This window comes from Hylobates moloch, unplaced genomic scaffold (assembly GCF_009828535.3).
Source record: "Hylobates moloch isolate HMO894 unplaced genomic scaffold, HMol_V3 SCAFFOLD_9, whole genome shotgun sequence".
In the NCBI taxonomy this organism is placed as follows: Eukaryota; Metazoa; Chordata; class Mammalia; order Primates; family Hylobatidae; genus Hylobates; species Hylobates moloch.
In genome coordinates this window covers 54,009,185-54,027,843 of record NW_026652284.1, presented here as the reverse complement: position 1 = coordinate 54,027,843, position 18,659 = coordinate 54,009,185, and the positions used below count along the sequence as shown (strand labels likewise).

Below are 18,659 nucleotides of genomic sequence, written 5' to 3'. Positions count from 1 at the left end.
CTATCAGCTCTTTGTTCATTGAAGATGTATCCTTTCTTCCCCAAAGGGTTTGTTTATTTGTTAACACTCAGTTTGGAACAATTTTGTGGCATACATTCTCATTAGATGTGTTTAGTATATTTTGTGTCAAGGTTACCTTTTGCTAATGTATCCAGTTCTTGGCCCAATCTGTTATAGCTAAGTTGGTCAAGTTATTTTCTTTTAACATATGTTGAGTCATAGCAAGTTAAACAACAAGAAAACAATTTGGACTGTTTTGCCTGAAAGTTACTTGTTTCTATGGCCAGAGTTAGACACTTACTTAAGGCTTAAGGCTTCTTGGTTTTTCCTTGTACCCCTGTGAAATAAATCTGTGAGACATGGAAATAATTTTACAGATAGTGATGGCTATCAGTGGAAATTTGATAGGGCGAAAGACGTTTTTTGAAGCATCCAAATTGACTATTGCATTATGTTAATTATCAGTAAAACTAATAATAGCCAAGATTCTGATTTATGAAAACGGCTTGTATATTATATTTCAGTTTATGTTATATAGGCTGATGATTTGTTGCTAAGTATTGTGATGTTGGTGTGCTATTTATTCTGAGGTTGTTCAAACTTTGAATATAAGATTTTTCACTCATTTATAACGCCCTCTTAAAAAGCATATTGGAAAGTACAACAGTTGATGTTGAATATTCAGTTGGCCCCTCGTATCCCTGGGTTCTGTATCCATGGGCTCAGCATTCATGGATCTAGCCAATTGTGGATTGAAAATATTCAGGAAAAAAAGGGTGGTTGCATCTGTATTGAACATGTACAGACTTTTTTTTCTTGTCATTATTTCCTAAACAATGCAGTGTAACTACTATTTTCATAGCATTTACGTTATATTAGATATTATAAGTAATCTAGAGATGATTTAAAGTATATGGGAGGATGTGCATAGGTTATATGCAAATATTAAAATATTAATATTTTATGTCAGGGACTTGAGCATTTTATATCAGGGACTTGATGAGCCATGGATTTTGGTTATCTGTAGGGGGTAGGGGTGAAGGTCCTGGAAACAATTCCCCACAGATAAGATAACCTAGGGATGACTATATTTGTACCAGCAGTGATACGAAGAGTTACAAACCTACAGTTTTGGTTTCTGCCACCAGATGGTGCTTGTATACTCATCAAACAACATACAGACTGGGTGAGCTCACTTTGGTTACTATTCCAAGGCCATTAAATTAGAGGTTAAACCATATGAAACTGCCAATATTTGACGTTTCTTTGACCTACAAATATGTCGGTTTCATATGTTCAACCTAATAGGAAAAAATCATCCAAGTGTACAACATTAAATTCTCTTGGATAAGTGAAATAAGCATAAAGTGGTGAAAAGCCCAATTTGTTTCAATAGATATAGAACTTTGCCTTTTGTATACTACACCCGTTGGTTTGGGGAATATATTCTTTTCTCTTTTCTCATATGCTTTACACATGGAATGTGTGTCAGAACTCTTAAACTGATTCTACTTCATGTAGATATCACTTTATAGAATAGATGTAGAACTGAAAGATAGGTAGCAAGATAACTTTTTAAATATTTTGTTAAAAATAAATTATTAACATTAATGTTAAATTAGGATTTTTTTTATTTGGGAGAAATTAACCTAAACCCATAACAAAGACGCATTAAAAATGTCTTTTTAAAACTCTCATAAACCAGAGAAGAAAATTGGAACAAGTTACTAAAGCAAGGATGAGGAAGAGTGAACTTAAGATCAGTATCCCCCATGGTCACAGATACGAAAATTATTATTATTATTTTTTGAGACAGTCTTGCTCTGTTGCCCAGGCTGGAGTATAGTGGCCTGATCTTGGCTCACTGCAACCTTCGCTTCCCAGGTTCAAGTGATTCTCATGCCTCAATCTCCTGAGTAGCTGGGACTACAGGCGTGTGCCACCACACCTGGCTAATTTTTTGCATTTTTGGTAGAGACAGGGTTTCAACATGTTGCCCAGGCTGGTCTTGATCTGCAGACCTCAAGTGATCTGCCTGCCTCGTCCTCCCAAAGTGCTGGGATTACAGGCATGAGCCACCATGCCCAGCCAGATAAAAATTCTTAACAAAATATTAGCAAATTAAATTCAGCCAAATTTAAATAACATTATGATTAAATGAAGTTTATTCTAGGAAAGCAAGATGAATTTAGTATTCAGTAATCAAAGTAATTAACCCAATTAATAGAATAAAGGAGAACAACCATATGAGTATCTCATTAGGTGCAGAAAAAGCATTTGACAGAATACAGCGCTCACTAATGATATAGACTCAGCAAACTAGGAATGGAAGAGAACTTTCTTAATCTGATAAAGGGCTTCTTCAAACAACCTCCAGATAACATTATGCTTTATAGTGAAAGACTGAATACTTTAAGATCAGGAACAAGGCAGTAATACACACTGTTATCACTTCTGTTCAACATTATACTTGAGGACTGGTACGGTGGCTCACGCCTGTAATCCCAGCACTTTGGGAGATCGAGGCTGGCAGATTGCTTGAGCTTAGGAGTTTAAGGCCAGCCTGGGCAACATGACCAAACCCCATCTCTGTTGGCATGTGCCTCTAGTCCCAGCTACTTGGGAGGCTGAGGTGGGAGGATTGTCTGGGCCTGGAAAGTCAAGGCTTCAGTGAGCTGTGATCGCCACTGAATTCCAGCCTAGGCAACACAGTGAGACCCCGCCTCAAAAAAACAGCAAAGAACCCCACATTATACTTGAGTTCTATCAAGTGCAACAATAAGAAGAAACAGATGGGGGAATATTGGAATAGGAGATATAAAACTATCTTCATAGACACCATGATTCTGTATGTAGAAAATAATAAATCAAAACTACTGAAAAGCTACTGAATAAGTGAATTTAGTAAGGCCAGAAGTTGTAAGTTTAGTATACAAAAATCAGTGGTATTTCTGCTAAATAGTAATGAGCAGTTGGGGAATTAAATAGCATGAAAACATATTCAGAGATAAATTTAGTAAAATAGGTACACAACCTGTATACTGAATGCTATAAAATACTGCTCAAATTAAAGAAGACTCTATTATTTAAGATTTCACTTCTCTCAAAGTTGATGTGAAGATGCAATGCAGTTGTAATCAAAATCATAGGTAATTTTTGGTAAAATTAATAAAGTAGTGCTGACATTTGGAGATGCAAAAAAACAATTTGGCTGCTGCAAATTGTTTTTACAGTAGCCAAAACAATTTTGAAAAGAAAGAACAAAATTGGCTGGCCCACACTACCTGACTTCAAGATTTTATAAAGCTACAATAATCAAGACAGCAGAAAATTAACATAGGGACAGATATATGGATCAGTGGAACAGAATAAAACAGCAGTTGGCAAACTATAGCCCATGGGTCACATCTGGCTTGCCTGTTTTTGTATGGCTTGCAAGCTAAGTAATGTTTTTTATATTTGCAAGTGGTTGGAAAAACATCAAAAATAAAATGATATTTTATAACACATGACATTTAGATGAAATTGAAATTTTAGTGTGTGTCAGTAAAGTGTCATTGGAACACAGCCACAGTTACTTGCTTATGTATTGTATGTACTTGCTTTTTTATAGTCTGCTTTTGTGTTACAACAGCAGAGTCAAATAGATGTGATAGATCATATGGCCTGCAAAGCCCAAAATATTTTATATCGGGCCCTTTACAGAAGTTTGCTGATCTCTGGAATATGGAGGCAAGAAATAGATCAATCCATATATGAACAATTTGATTCTTTCAAAATTAATTCCAGTGAAGGTGCTAATGGGGAAAGGATACTCTTTCCAACAAATAATAGTAAAATAATTGGCCTTTCAGACAGAAAAAAAAAAGAACCTGGGCTGGGCACAGTGGCTCATGCCTGTAATCCCAGCACTTTGGGAGGCTGAGGCAGGCGGATCACCTGAGGTCAGGAGTTCGAGGACAGTCTGACCAACATGGAGAAAACCTGTCTCTACTAAAAATACTAAATTAGCCTGGCATGGTGGCGCATGCCTGTAACCTCAGCTACTCGGGAGGCTGAGGCAGGAGAATTGCTTGAACCCGGGAGGCAGAGGTTGCAGTGAGCTGAGATTGCGCCATTGCACTCCAGCCTGGCAACAGGAGCGAAACTCCATCTCAAAAAAAAAAAACAAAAACCTGAACCTTGACTTCACACCATAGACAAAAATAAATCAGAAATGGGTCATAGACCTATATGTAAAAGTTAAAGTAAAATTTCCAGAAGAAAATACTTTGCTACTTTGGGAATAGACAAAGATTTGTTAGAACACAAAAAGCATGGATCATGCAGCAATTGAGAAATTACATGTCATCAATATTTAAACATGGATCATGAAAAAATTGAGAAATTATAAGTCATCAAAATTTAAACTTCTGGTACTTGAAAGACACTTTTTACAAAATGAAAAAGCAAGACATATATTAGAAGGAAACATTTGTAATATATTTGAAAGAGGACTTCAGCATATATAAAGGAATACCTACAACTGATTAATAAGACAAAAATGGACAATATTTTTGAATGGACAATAAAGAAGAGATAAGAATGGCCAATAAACACATGAAAAGATGCTCAAAGTGATTAGTCATCAGAGAAATGCAAATTAAAACCATAGCTAAAGTTTAAAAAGACTGACAACACCTAGTGTCATGGTGGGGCAATTGGAAGTCTCATATATTGCTGCTGGGGATATAAAATGGTACAGGCACCTTGTCAGAGTTTATGGTATTTACCTAAGATAAATGAAAATATATGGCCATTCAAAGACTTACACATGAAAGTTTAGCATTTTTCTTTATAATCTGTTTAATTAAAAAAATTAAATCAGGCTGTGATTCTGTTACTATTTCTGGGTGTATGCTTTATAGGAGGAATGGCTGATTCTCTATTGCATATGGATATTTTTGGCCCATGTTAAAATTTACTTGACCCTGGAATAATACTGCCACTGTTACCCAGAAAATCATTTCTCCCTTAGAAAATTGCGCATATCAGGAGTTATTAAGTTAGGATTTAAACATGAGCTTTGGAAAATCTGTGGCCTTTGTGTAATTATATACAGCATTTTACACACATACCTCTTCTGCCTTGTCTAGCTTGATAGCCATTCAAGCTGGTCTTTCAGCTTTCTCAACGTTCATTCCCAAGGAATATCTGGTCTGTTTTCTTGCCACAGAGTTAGTATTCAAGTACTAGTAACTTGGTAATACATTTACCATGATAGAACTTGAGGACTCCATGCTCCTTTGTTCTGCTTTTAGAGGCAGCCACGCAGGCCCAGGGATCACCACTTAATTTTGGGTTAGAGACTGTTTAAAATATCTGTGTCTTTGTTAAATACATTCTTTTTTCCCCTGAGCCAGTGTCTCGCTCTGTCGCCCAGGCTAGAGTGCAATGACATGATCTCAGCTTACTGCAACCTTTGCCTCTGAGTTCGAGCGATTCTCCTGCCTCAGCCTCCTGAGTAGCTGGGATTACAGGCGTGCGCCACCGTGCCCAGCTAATTTTTGTGTTTTTAGTAGAGACAGGGTTTCACCATGTTGGTCAGGCTGGTCTTGAACTCCTGACCTCATGATCCGCCCACCTCAGCCTCCCAAAGTGCTGGGATTACAGGATATGTCACACAAGTTTAACATTTTTTATATCCCCTTTAGACAAAAACAAAAGCATAAGTAAACAGAGCCAATTCTTAAATTAAAAAATGTCTCTATAATTTTGGGTTGACTTTAGTCTGATTTTCATTTGGTCACTTTTTTTTAATGCTATTGAAATCCTTTTTGAGTTCTTTATGCTAAAAGTTTAAGCATTATGCTCTACAAAAGTGAATATAAACAAAGTGGCAACAAAAAGATAATTACTATAATTTTTCTCCCCTCAAGTTTGTTGTGATTATTTAGGAAAATACAGCCATGACTTAAATCTGATTAATACTGAATTCATAATGTTTTTACAACAAGGGGTCTATCTTTCTAGTCCTAAAGTTATTTAAAAATTTTAACAACTTTTGTCTAGAATGGGAGAAATAAATGGCATTCTCTATTCTTTTATTTGAGGCTAGTTTTATTAATCTATTGCTGAAGCTCTGAAAAAATACTTGGTTTATTTTGTGTTTGAAGCAATGCTCTTTCACCAATATCTTTATTTTTTTGTTCAATTGAGCAAAATTTTGCTTAGCAATGCTTATTTACTTGTGTTTAAAAAAAATCTGGGTACAATGACAGTTTAAATTATGAAGCTCTTCTTTTTTTGAGACAGAGTTTCGCTCTTGTTGCCCAGGCTGGAGTGCAATGGCGCGATCTCAGCTCACTGCAACCTCCGCCTCCCAGGTTCCAGCAATTCTCCTGCCTCAGCCTCCTGAGTAGCTGGGACAACAGGCATGTGCCACCATGCCAGGCTAATTTTGTATTTTTAGTAGAGACAGATTTTCTCCATGTTGGTCAGGCTGGTCTCGAGCTCCCGACCTCAGGTGATCTGCCCGCCTCAGCCTCCCAAAGTGCTGGGATTACAGGTGTGAGCCACCAAGCGAGGCCATGAAGCTCTTTTTAATATGTCATGTGACATATAAATACGTAGGCTTTCAGTATTCAGAATTCTGAAAGGTTTATATAGGTTGCCAGTCATTGCTCTAAAAATTCTGAAAAACTTGTGCACATGTACCCTAAAACCTAAATAATTAATCATTTGTTTAATATGTTTTCAAGTGAAGTTTTGTGGATTTTAGTGTCCTTGTTTAAAGAATTTAATTATATTGTTTTTTTTTTTTTTTTTTTTGTTTTTTGTTTTTTTTGAGACGGAGTTTCTCTCTGTCGCCCAGGCTGGAGTACAGTGGCTTGATCTTGGCTCACTGCAGCCTCCACCTCCCAGGTTCAAGCAATTCTTCTGCCTCAGCCTCCGGAGTAGCTGAGACTACAGGCACGTGCCACCATGCCCAGCTAATTTTTGTATTTTTAGTGAAGACAGAGTTTCACCATGTTGGCCAGGCTGGTCTTGAACTCCTGGCCTCGTGATTCACCCGCCTCGGGCTCTCAAAGTGCTGGGATTACAGGCATGAGCCACTATGCCCGGCATAAGTATGGTTTTTAAAACAAATTTGCTTTGACTATTAATGAGGGTTTATGTTACATGTTTATAGAAGTTTCTGCAATAACATAATTTCTTGGAAATGTAATATTGTGTCTAATAAATTCTGGGTAAGATTTTGGGTGATCATCAAATAGGCCTTGTTCCAAACTTTGTTTTTATGTTGATTACTGGAAATTTATAATGTATTTTCTCATAGAAACATTGTGATAAATGGTGGTGAACTTCCCAAGATAATTTTTTTTTTAAATTGAGATGGAGTCTTGCTCTGTCACCCAGGCTGGAATGCAGGTAGCACGATCTTCGCTCACAGCAACTTCCCCTACCTGGGTTCAAGAGATTCTCATGCCTCACCTCCCAAGTAGCTGGGACTAGAGGCATGGGCCACCACGCCCGGCTAATTTATTTTATTTTTTTTTAGTAGAGATGGGGTTTCACCATGTTGGTCAGGCTGTTCTCAAGCTCCTGACCTCAGGTGATTCGCCCACCTCAGCCTCCCAGAGTGCTGGGATTACAGGTGTGAGCCACCGTGCCCGTTCCCCCAAGATAGTTCTTAAAACCCCATGTTACTGAGTGTGACTATTGTGCCTTTTAAATAATTTTTTTTTTTTTTTTTAACGGAGTCTTGCTCTGTTGCCAGGCTGGAGTGCAGTGGCACAATCTTGGTTCACTGCAACCTCTGCCTCCTGGGTTCAAGTGATCCTTGTGCCTCAGCTTCCCTAGTAGCTGGGATTACAGGTGTGTGCCACCACACCCAGCTAATTTTTGTATTTTTAGTAGAGACAAGGTTTCACCATTTTGGCCTGGCTGGTGTCGAACTCCTGACCTCAGGTGATCTGCCTACCTCGGCCTCCCAAAGTGCTGGGATTACAGGCATGAACCACTGTACCCGGCCTCTGAATTCTTTTTAGAAAATAAAGTTGTCATTGACACCTAAACCTGGTAAAGACAGTACAGAAAAGGAAGTTGCAGTCTAATACCAATATAAATATAGAAGAAAAAAATGAGCAAATAAAATCTAATATGAAATTAGTAATAATATATACCTTCTAAAAATTTATGTTGAATTTAATTCATCTATTTGAATACTTTTATTGCTGTAACTGTTGAAGGTTATGAATTCTCCTTCGACCATTGTTTTACATGTTTACTATAGTTTCTGCTATGTAATATTTTTGTTATTCTTTCAGTATTGATTTTCTAGTTTGTATTTTCCCTTTCATGTACAAATTACTTAATAAAAGGTTTATTTTTCAAGTAGAAGGGCCCATACAGCATAACATCTTCTGTAAGATTTTGTTGCTTTGGTCTTTTATATGTTTTTTTGTCCACTTGATCTGTGTTGTACTGAGAGTGATGTGTTAAAATCTCTTAGTATTTGTGTGCTTCTGTTTATATCTCCTTGCATCTCCTGTAGTTTTTGGCTTCAGGTGGCTGCTGCATTATTTGGTGCATAGGTATTCATAACTGTTATATATCACTGAAGAATTGCAGGTTTTAGCATTAATACCTAGTGTTCGCCATTAACACCTTTTTGTTTGAACTCTGCTTTGTCTGGTATCAGCATAACAATCACTGCTTTCCGTTTTCATTAAGCTAGTACAACTTTTTAGCCTTTCTCTGTTTTTGGTGTCTCTTGTATGTAGTGTATATTTGGGCCTTGTTTTATGAGACAAATTTAAAATCTTTTTCGTTTAAGCCTGAAATGTATTTGAGTTGAGAAATAAAGGCAGATTTTGATTTGGCATTTGGTTGACAGTGGGTGTTTACCATAAATTAAATGAGCTGTTTGCAGCTCTACCATTTGGGTAAAATATATTTGAAGTGTATGATAAGATGAAAGCATTTTATAAAACAAATGTTATTTCAGCAAAAGGATATTGAAATTAACAATATTTTGATATTTTCTACCCTTTTGGAGTATATAAAATTAAACTGCTAAGGGAAACAATAGCAGGTATAATTCATAATCATTCGATAAGTCATAGTAATACTGTTTTGGAATATTTCCCAGAAATGGAGAATCTGAATAATTGTAGCAAATGTGTAATGCATCCTTTGTAAGTCAGGTAGTTTCTAGTTACTTGCTTTCAGCAAATTGTAAGAGGACCTAACATCAATTGCCACATCATTAAAAATAATTTCTGATGGTAGATCACAGTGTGTGTTTTGGCATAGAAAAAATTGAGTGACCTTGTTATAAGAAAGCTCAGAGTGATTTAGTTTTTAATATGAATTACATTTCTTAGTGATTATACCTGAAATAAGTGAAATAAGAGTAGAATTGAGAACCTATCTCATTTTAGCGGTAAGAAATATTCTTTCTTAGATACATCAATATAAAGAAAAAAAGCTCTATAAATGTCAGTGAATTTCATGTCCGTTAATATTTTACTTTTTGTTTAAAAATTATGTGGCCTGGCGCGGTGACTCATGGCTGTAATCCCAGCACTTCGGGACGCCGAGGCGGGCGGATCACAAGGTCAGGAGATTGAGACCATCCTGGCTAACATGGTGAAACCCCATCTCTACTAAAAATACAAAAAAAATTAGCCCGGCGCGGTGGCTCACGCCTGTAATGTCAGCACGTTGGGAGGCCAAGGCGGGCGAATCATGAGGTCAGGAGATTGAGACCATCCTGGCTAACATGGTGAAACCCCGTCTCTACTAAAAATACAAAAAATTAGCCGGGCGTGGTGGCAGGCACCTGTAGTCCCAGCTACTTGGGAGGCTGAGGCAGGAGAATGGCGTGAACCCGGGAGGCAGAGCTTGCAGTGAGCCAAGATCACGCCACTGCACTCCACCCTGGGCGACAGAGAGAGACTCTGTCTCAAAAAAAAAAAAAATTATGTATTAAAATTATAATATTTGTTTCACTATCTGCTAATAATTGCAATAATGGCTCATTGCACAAAATATTTTTAAACTTACATGGAAATACAAACTTCTATAGTTTTAATTAATATATCTATTTTTGTTGCATAGAATTAAGGTAGAATGAGGAATAAAAGACATTTAGTTATAAAATATGAAATTAGGATGAAATTATTTGGAGAGAGTGCAGTAAAATGCAAGTTAAACAAGATACAACTGGTGTAAAATTTCAATTGTATTTAACAGAATTTATGTATTTTTTAAGTAGATAAAGGTGGATGTCAGCTTGCTATGATAGTTCAGTTTCTTTGGATACACTTAAAAGAGTGACATAATTTTATTTTAAAATGTAAATATTTACAGTAAATTAGAAACTACATCCTTTGCAAGTACTTAATGAAATTTTAAAAATGTGAATTAAAACTTTAGCTGTAAGAAGAAATATGCAAGAATATGTATAACTTTCTAAATTTTTGTTGTAGGGTACGAGCATTCAAGTTTGAACACTACTGCCATAGATTTATTTCAAAAAGAAGCTAAGTTAGAGATGGCTATTGCAGAATGCAGAGGAGGTGCACATTTTTATCCTGATTTACACATGCATAGGCAAATATGGTGGTTTAAGAAATGGCTTGATAATTAAAAGAGTTCTTTTTTTTTTTTTTTTTTTGAGACAATCTTGTTGTGTCATCTAGGCTGGAGTACAGTGGCACGATCATGGCTCAGTGCAGCCATGACCTTCTGGGCTCAAGTGATCCTTCCACCTCAGTCTCTCTAGTAGTTGGGACACCATGATGTCTGGCTAATTTTTTATTTTTTGCAGAGATGGGGTCTCACTATGTTGCTCAGGCTGTTCTCAAACTCCTGGGCTCAAACAATCCTCCCGCCTTGGCCTCCCAAAGTGTTGGGATTACAGTGGTCAGCCAGTGTGCCTGGACAGTTAAAAGGATCTTGAGCTTGAACATAGCAGTCATAGTTAATTTTTTGGGCTCAGTTATACCAAAAATTGAAATCTTATTTTTCTTTTCTGGTATATAATGTAATCCTCCCATTTATAAAATAATAAAATTGTATTTATCACCTTACTAGTATGTATAGGTAAAAATATTTATCTTGAACCATTAGAGGGCAGCACGGTTTTATCTTTGGAATTAGCTTTCACAACAGTAAATGCTTTTGAGTCACAGGCTTAATATAAGCATGATTAAAATAAACTATGAAATTTTAAGTTAAAATATTTCATTTGGAATTTTTGTAATATAAAAAATGTGGTAGCGATAAAAGTAAGTCATCCTCTTATTTTTTCCCACCCCTTGCCTCTTCCTAACCACATTGGAACTTTTACAAAGTTTGAAAAGCTATACAACTTGATTCTAAACTTAATATTTACCTTGATTTTCAGATGAAGAGTACCTAAGTCAGTGTTATAAGATGTTCCATGGTAAAAGGGATTTGAAGACAAATTTTGGAAATGCTGCATACTGTATCTCTCTTGAAGATTCCTAAAGGTGTCATGAAGAAAACTGTTTACCTAAGTGGTTCCTAACACTAACCGAACATCAGGCTTTCCTGGGCAGCTTTAAAAATTCTGATGCCCAGGCTCTATCTCGGCTAATTAAATCAGAATTTCTGGTTGTAGGGCTTGAACCCCAGTGTTTTTTAAAACTTCCCCAGGTAATTCTATGTCCAGTCATTTAAATACTGGTCCCCACAACCCAAAACACATTACCCTATATTAACATCAAAGATTATGAGATGGTTTGAATAGTCATAGAACTTTTGAAAGAAGTAAAGAAGAAGGTAAGAATTACAGTTAGCCACACTCCTTAGGGGCAATTGTTCTGGACAGCTAGCTTCCCCACATTGCTGAGGGTTCACTTTTTTTTGGAACCTAAAACTTTACTTAGTTCAGTAATTTTGGATAGAAATATTTCTAAAAGTTATGGCATATATTTTTTATATCCTTAAATAGAAAATGCCACAATTCTTAGCATAAAGAATCCTTCCTGTTGACTCATTGTCAACCTTATAAACAATAAGTATTACAAGCCTCATGAGATATATACATGGTTTGTCCTTATACCAGATAATCCTAGACATCTGTTTCTAGTGTACCCAAGTGTGCTTTTAGTTACTTTCCAAATCATTGTTGTCAGTCAGATTGTCATTTTATTTCTTGTTTTTGTCAGTGCACCTTTGCATATTGCTTGCTCCTTTCTTTGATGCTTTTCAATTGCTATTATCCTGAAAACTGATATTATAGTTTGAATTTGGGACAAAGTAAGAGTAGCAGGGCTTTAATTAGGCCCTAAGATGTCCCCTTAAGTGTGGAATACATCGAGTTTTATCTAGTTGGTGAATTTTTTTACTTCAGAATTTATTTTTTTCTCTCATACATTTTGCTAAGGATCTGTCTTTTGAGTAGAATGAAGTGGCCAGATAGTTGAATACAGGTTTGGTCAATATCTATATGTATATATGTATGTGTATGTGTGTTACATATACATATTTAATGACATGAAGTATTTTGGTTGCTTGGAATTGGACAGAAATAACAGTAGTTTTGTTTTGTTTTGTTTTGGGACAGAGTCTTGCTCTGTCACCTAGGCTGGAGTGCAATGGCACGATCTCCGCTCGCTGCAACTTCCACCTCCCCGGTTCAAGCGATTCTCCTGCGTCAGCCTCCCGAATAGCTGGGATCACAGGCACCTGCCCGCCAGCACGCCCAGCTAATTTTTTTTTTGTATTTTTAGTAGAGATGGGGTTTCACTATGTTGGCCAGGCTGGTCTTGAACTCCTGATCTCGTGATCTGCGTGCCTTGGCCTCCCAATGTGCTGGGATTACAGGCGTGAGCCACCGTGCCTGGCCAGAAATAACAGTTTTAATAAATTTCATGAAATCACTTTCTTGTATGTTAAAGGAAACAGAAAGGGTTCATGTGTGCATGATTTAGTCTTTCTTTTGAATGTGGAAGTTTTTCTTCTTTGTGTGTCTAAAAAAATTAAAAAGTGAAACATTTTCCAAAATGAGAAGATTTGCTAGTAAGTAATGCATACTTCTATGAAATTATCTGCCTGAGTTTGATAATTTTATTTATATAATTTCTTTTTTCACCTTCCAATCCTTCATGGTTTTCTTTTTTACACACAAAGCTTACAACCTTTACTTTTTCCAACTGGAAAACCAGTTTTTCCAACACTTTTTAAAAAACAAATTACCCTTTTATCATATGCTGAAAGCCCTCCCCATAACAAGCCCACTTCTGCGTTTGACTCTGTACACTGACCCTTCATTTACTTCCTAAACCGACCCTTTTGGTAACTTTTGGTGAAGAGGTGGCTTTAATATATTCTCCAGAAATCTTCAGAACCTTTGCGTGGGTCAGGGTGAGAGGTGCCTCCACGATGTAAACAGAACAGCTGAGTCCTCTGGGTAGGTGCCACGTGCGATCTGCACAGACCTGTATGGGAGGCCTGGAGTCAGAGGCATTTCCTCAAAATGCATCCTGTGTCCAGCAGAGCACACCAGGCCCCAGGGCCCCGTGGACAGGGCTGGTCCCAGCGTATGCATGCCACTTCCTGGGCTTTGGGGGGTGGTACGCCAGAGGCTGCCCGCAGCAGGAGGCCCACTCAGATGCCAGGGCCTCTTGTTCCACTTGGCAGAGACCCCAGAAGGAGCCAGGGGACAGCATCAGAGCCTGGGGCCCAGGCAGGGGTGCCCAAGGTCACAGCAGTTGCAGGCCATTGGCAAGGCCAGAAGACGGTGAGTGGAAAGCCAGGGGTGCGTGCAGTGACCCCGAGAAGGGGCTGTTCAGCTGGGAGTCCTGCATTTGCCATTCATGGTTCATCTGGCGATTTTGAAACCAGGTTTTTATCTGGACCTCCGACAGCTGCATTTCCCTGGCCAGCCTCTTCCACTCCAGAGGGCCCAGGTACTGGTGGTGCCGGAAGATGCCCTCCAAGCCACAGACCTGCTCCGTGGTGAAGGCTGTGTGGACGTAGGGGGGCCCACCAGGCGTTTAGCCCTTTACTCAACCCAGCCGTGGCTCTCTGGCAGAGGCAGATTTGAGGACCTAGCCTCCTTGATGCTGACGGCCTGAGGGGGCTCCTCGGGGCCGGATGCCTGGCCCGGGCCAGGGAGAGCTCGGCAGGCCTGGGGGTGTGGGTCGGCCCTGAGCAACTGCTTTGGGAGAGCCAGTCCATGGAGCCAAAGCTAGAGGGCTGCTGCCGGCCACAAGGTGAGGAGGAGGAGGGACGCATGGCCGGGCAGGGCTGGCCAGGGGCAGGATCCAATATTTATATCATTTCCTCAAAAATGTTCCTTTATTGATTTGACATTTTTGCTTGGCATTGCTTCTGTTCTTCCATTTAGAGTCCTTACATATATATTTTTCTGTTCTTCTATTATTGCCCTTTATTTTTAGGGCACTGAAAAGGAAACTTTCTTTTGGAACTTTTGATTTCTAGATGTAAGAACTTCTGTTCACTAATTTGATGGAAAAAAAGAAATAGGATTGCACAGTATTTTTCTTTAGAAGGAAAAAAACCCGCCCTTTTTGTGAGTTGTAGATCAAAAGTCAACAGAGAAATGTTGGTTCCACATTAAAAATTTCCTAATATGTATTACCGTCTGATGTATAAGTAGCAAATATTCTACCTTAAATAGTGTTTAGTTAGAGATGGGGGTTATCATTTGTCAGGAATATTAAAGAGAACTTTCTTTGGTTTGATATAGATGAGTGACTTTTAAAACATTTTTGACTCTGACCTTTGCTAAGGAATTTTTAAAAATAATGTGACCTAGTATATAAATACATACCTACATGCACACACATATACATTTTTACCTATATCACTAAAACAAAAGATTTATGATACCCATAACATCTGTATTATACTCTAATGTTTTCTATTTTGTTTTATTAAAAATTATAGTTGTGGTTTATTAAATTTATTTCATGACCTGTTAATGGGTCATAATTTATACTTAAAAAAATTTAAATGATTTCCAAGGTTTCATCCAACATAAGATTCTATGTTAGCATGACTCCATGCTCTCATAGAGAATCAAAGCTCGTCATAGAGCAGCTGGGACCATGTTAAATTAGGAATGATAATAGAAATTCTCCCAAGACATCTGGATATTCAGTTATCCCCATCATATCTGGAAGTCCAGTGTCACCAGTTACTCAAAAAGTATAGAATCTTTGAATAAAATCTGCGATGTACTTAATACTGTTGTATCAATGTTCAGTTTCCAGTTTTGACCAGTGTTACTGTGTTTTTATCAGTTGCTAACATTAGGGAAAGCTAGATGAAGGGTGTATGGGAACTCTGTACTATCTTTGCACCATATATAGATATATAAAATATATAGAAGACATATATACTAACTTATAAAAAGTTAAGTATAGAAGAGCATCTTTGAATAGTGTGCTCTCAAAGATATCTAAAACCTTCTCAAAGATATCTAAAGCATTTTGTTTGGAACTTTTGTTGTGATATATTGATAATAATATCATACAAACTGCCCTGTCCATCATAGTACATTTTAAGATGACTTTTATGAGTAAGAGAAAGAAGCTTAGTGAGCAGTATTAAAGTTGAGTTTGTTAATCCTATTTGATAGTTACTTGATAGTTCCTTTTAGGAGTTTAGAACTAGGAGAAGAATTAGTAGAATAAATTCTTCAGAGAAGATACCAAATTACAGAGTGGGGGCTGGTATTATCTTTTTTATAATTTTTATTGTGATAGAACAAATATAATGAGGAATAGGTGAGTATAGAAATAATTTCCAGAAAATTGCAAAAGATCAGGGTCAGCAACCTGGAGCTCTGTGTTGAGAAGGGGGTAATGGGGAGCAGAGTTAGTCAATTTAAATACAAATAGAAGTCTTTACTTAAATGGTAAGCAAGAATAATGATCTGTATGAAGTGATGAGACGTTGGAAAAATGCCATTTATTGGATATCAAAAAAATATTTTTAACTGGCTGAGTTGGAAACAAGAATATGGCATGTGCAGAATGTTTGGAAATCTCAGTCTTTGCTTTGCATCTCTGAACTATTACACCATTGAACGACTCTTTCTTGGCCTGATGCCTTTAGAAACTACATATTAGCTTCATCAAAAAGCTCTTATTGGAGGCTGGCCTGGTGGCCCAGCACTTTGGGAGGGCAAGGTGGGAGGATTGCTTGAGGCCAGGAGTTTGAGACCAGCCTGGGCAACATAGCAAGACTTAGTCTCTACAAAAAATTAAAAAATAAGTTGGGCACATGGTGCAGGCCTGTAGTCCCAGCTACTAGGGAGGCTGAGGCAGGAGGATCACCTGAGCCAACAAGTTTGAGGCTGCAGTGAGCTATGATGATACCACTGTATTCCAGCGTGTGTAACAGAGAGAGACTCTGTCTCTAAAAAACAAAAACAAGAAAACTCGCATTTGAAAAACAAGACACAACTGAAAGACTCCAAACCTAATAACCCTTTTCAGAAAATCAGGGGATAACCATTTACAGTAAAGAAAAAGGGTAATTTTAATGGCAGAGGTTAAAAGTTCAAAGAAACTTGCATGTTGGGTATTTTTTGTATACTTACCACCATGCTTACAGCAGTAAGGTGATTCAATGGAAATACATGAAATTGCTCCTGCCCATAGGAATGTGTGTTACCTTCAGGGAGATAAGATGATAGCAGTAAAAGTTATGTAATCTACTGTGTGTAGAACACTGCCAGTTTCTTTATACACAGACGTGGTAGTTCTCCAAGGTATATTATTTTATCCCTGTTTTAGTTATGAAGAAACAGAGACTCAAGTTTAATTTGCTCAGTATCATTTATGAAGTAAGTTATAGAATTGGATTATAAATCTATTTCTGCAAAACTCTAAAACCCATTTTATAAAATAATTTTGTTATTGGGTATTTTGGATACTATGAAGTAAAACACTCGAAGCCTCACTTCAAAATGTATTTTTTCTAGAATAAAAATCACCATGAGGCCGGGCGCGGTGGCTCACGCCTGTAATCCCAGCACTTTGGGAGGCCGAGGCGGGCGGATCATGAGGTCAGGAGATCGAGACTATCCTGGCTAACACGGTGAAACCCCGTCTCTACTAAAAAAATACAAAAAATTAGCCGGGCGTGGTGGCGGGCGCCTGTAGTCCCAGCTACTCGGGAGGCTGAGGCAGGAGAATGGCGTGAACCCGGGAGGCGGAGCTTGCAGTGAGCCGGGATAGTGCCACTGCACTCCAGCCTGGGCAAAAGAGCGAGATTCTGTCTCCAAAAAAAAAAAAAAAAAAAAAATCACCATGAAATAAAATCATTCAAGAAAATACGAGTTATGATAGTATATGTGGGATGCACATTTTCAAGATACATATTTGGAAACTTGAGAATGTAGATACTGCTTTTACTATTGATTTAGTTATTCTGTCTTCCTTTTTAAAAGTCTTTTTATTTAGAAATAATTAGAGATTCACTGAAAGTTGTAAAAATGGCACACAGAAGCCCATGTACTCTGCACTCAGTCTCCCCCATTGGTTACATTTTACAGACTTGTAGGACAATATTTCAAACCAGTATACTGACATTGGTAAATGTATGTGTTGTAGTTCTGTTTCATTTTGTCACATGTAGATTCATGCAACCACTGCAGCAATCAAGATGCAGAACTCGGCCAGGCATGGTTACTCATGCCTATAATCTTAGCTCTTTTGAGAGGCCTAGGTGGGACAGATAGCTTGAGACCAGGAGTGTGAGTCCAGCCTGGGCAACATAGTGAGATCTTATCTCTACAAAAATAAAAATAAATTAGCCAGGCATGGTGGTACATGTGTGTTGTCCTGGCTACTTGGGAGGCTGAGGTGGGAGGGTTGCTTGGTACCAGGAATTTGAGGCTACTGTGAGCCATGATCATGCCACTGCACTCCAGCCTGGGCAACAGAGTGAGACTGTCTCAAAAAAAAAAAAAAAAAAAAAGATACAGAATTATTCTGTCACCACAAAGCTCCTCCTCATGTCCCTTATTACTCTTCTCTTCACCTCTGCTACCCTACCATCTCTAGCCCTTGGCAACCATGAATGTGTTCTCCATCTCTATGCTTTTGTCATTTCAAGAATATTACATAAATAGAATCATAGTATGTGACTTTTTGAATAGTATTCTATGTTTTTGAGTAGTGTTCTGTGTACCACAGTTTGTTGAACCCTTCACCTATTGAGGGATGTTTTGTTTTTCTTCAGTTTTTAGCTATACATATAAAGCTGCTATGAATATCTATGTGTGGGTTTTGTATGGACATAAATGTTTATTTCTTTAGGATAAATACACAGGAGTGTGATACCTCGGTTGTGTAGTAAATACATGTTTAGTGTTCTAGGAAACTGCTACACTATTTTCCAGAGTTGCCTAACTGTCTCGCATCACAATCAGGAATGTATGAGAGATTCAGTTTCTTCTCATCCTCCACAGCATTTGTGGTTGTCACTATTTTTATTTTGGTCATTATGATAGATGTGTAGTTATATATCATTATGGCTTTGATTGACATTTCCATAATGGTTAGGGATGTTGAACATCTTTTCGTGTGTGTATGTGTGTGTATGTGTGTGTGTCTGGTTATGTGTCTTTGAAATGTCTGTCTTATGCACATTTTCTATAAAATTGT

The 18,659-nt window shown here is 37.8% G+C and overlaps 1 protein-coding gene and 1 pseudogene across 13 annotated transcripts in view; one reads left to right on the top strand and one right to left on the bottom strand.

Annotated features, from left to right (window-relative positions):
- Positions 1 to 18,659, top strand: part of STAU2 (staufen double-stranded RNA binding protein 2) — a 337,228-nt gene that overhangs the window by 92,220 nt on the left and 226,349 nt on the right. The window lies entirely within an intron of this gene.
- Positions 13,376 to 14,263, bottom strand: LOC116813326 (homeobox protein VENTX-like; annotated as a pseudogene).